Below are 2,241 nucleotides of genomic sequence, written 5' to 3'. Positions count from 1 at the left end.
TTTGGGTTAAATGAGAATCCACTCCCCTAAACCATAAAGGTGAAGATAGGAAAAAAAAATTCTGAACACAATTAATAGGACACAAAAATTTCTGTACTTGATAATATGCATTATAGACATTGCTGGTTGTTGACATCATGGAATTTCCTAACCATGCATAACTTGCCAATTTAAGAAAAAACTAAAATTTGTAAACTTGATGATATGATTTAAAGACATGGATGCTTGTTAACAGCATGGTATTTCGGAATTTTCTAACCCTGCATAAGTTGCCAATTTAATTTTATTTGGCAGATCTCACCATCTTGGCTCTAAAAACAATAGTGAAGCTTAATGAAAAGCACTTTTTGCTGGTCTAATTTCAGCATATAAGAAGGGTTTCAGAGAGATTGAAATTGATGGTGTTTCTGGAGTTATAATCCAAGAGTTAAGAGAAGGCAATAGCCTGAATTAGTGGATGAATGCATATGTTGAGGAAGCCACGATATGGGTTAAATAAGTTTGGCCATGTCAAGTTTTTGCATTGCTTTCAAGAACAAAATAAATCAGTTGGCATGTTGGCCAATAAGGGTATTGATAGTTCAACAATATCTTCTATTGAAAGTAAAAGAGAGTGAGGAGTGGGAAAGCCTTGATGTTATTCTTGATAATGCCAAAATGGGGCTCAATCAACACAATATTCATCTTCCCTATGTTTGTTTGCATATTATTTTGGCGGCAGCAGATGATGTCTGATGGTGTTAGTTGTTCTTGCTTTATATCATGTGAGTTGCACTCCCAATATGCTGTGATGAGTATATCAGCAATCATGAGTTGATGATTTAGGTTGTTTTGAGGGATATAAATGTTTATAATGTGTGTAGAGTTTTGGCAGATGGCCACCATGCACTTGTTTGCTTTCTTGGAGTTTGGTCTGAGAATTTCTTTCATGGCGGGCTGTGGTTTTCCCTCTCCCTAAGACCTGCTCAAGCAAGGGCACGTTTACAAATTTAGGCTGAAAAAAACCTTCCATTGTCCTTTGGTCCAGGGCCTAAATCTAGTAAGGCCATATTGGGACCTAACAGAGTGGAAGATACCAACTACTTAAGTCGAGGGCCACCATCTTGGCAGATTTTCATAATGAGCTTGAGTAGGTTATAAAGAATGATGTTTGTGAATGTATTAAGGATCTCATTTTGGAATCGTCTCCTGCTCCCTTCTGTCCAGTGCTGGTCAACAATGAGATTTCAGTTGGTGATTTTTACACTATCTGCAAGGATTTTGACATTCTGGTGGATTTGTTTCCAGATTTTCATCAGGTAATCAAACCTTTAGTAATCACTCATCATAGCAGGGTATTGGAAGTCAAGGGCAGTTTCTCTCTTCCGTCCTTTGTTAACAATGCTCTGTCTTGCTCAGGTAAATAAGCAGAATTAATTGATTGTGTGCACGTTCTGTGTTTGATGTCTGCTTCGTTGTCGTCTACCCTGGCAGATCTGGTGCCAGTTTTGGTGGAAGGCATTGCTAATGGGGTACGGAAGTGGTGGTATCCTGTTAGGGAGGTGCAACTATTCTCTTAGGGTGCTAAGGTTTCATCGGTTGCTCTCTACTATGTGTGGCTGTTAGCTTATGTTTGTGTCATCTCTGCTGTGTGGGTGGTTATTCTTCCAGCTGTTTCTTGTATATTTTGTACTTGGCTTTTTGTTTGTAATAAATTTGCACTATTGTACTCTCCTGTTTTAGCCTGTCTCCCTTCTGAGATATGCACAGGTTTTTGTTTTCTGAATAGCTGTATGCTTTTGTATCTTTCATAACTATAAGGGATGAGGCCCCTCAATAGATCCTCATATTAATAATCAAAAATGAAAAAATCTAAGTGCAAGAATTATGCAGCCACTAGTTAATAAATAATTTAAAAATGTCACATTCCTAAACATTTTCTCTTACATCCTTTGTAAACATTTTCCTCCAAATTTTACTTCCAAAATATCAACACATTTAAGTAAAAACAAAAAGATTTACTGCACATTACATTGAAACAAAAAGATTTGCAAAGAAGTAGAAAACTTATAAATTTATGGAACCACTGACCCAGGTAAAAGCTCCTAAAAATTTTGAGCAGTAACTGCTAAAATTGGACCCTGTTGTTCAAAAGAGACTCCTAATTTTCTTCAGCAACACACACTGAGGAATTTTCACCAGGCCCCCTCATCGGATCATAAGCCTAAATAACTAAAACAAGACCAGCTATATAAATATTAA

Source organism: Cryptomeria japonica, chromosome 1 (assembly GCF_030272615.1).
Source record: "Cryptomeria japonica chromosome 1, Sugi_1.0, whole genome shotgun sequence".
Classification (NCBI taxonomy): Eukaryota; Viridiplantae; Streptophyta; class Pinopsida; order Cupressales; family Cupressaceae; genus Cryptomeria; species Cryptomeria japonica.
Note: the sequence above shows the minus strand (reverse complement) of the source record.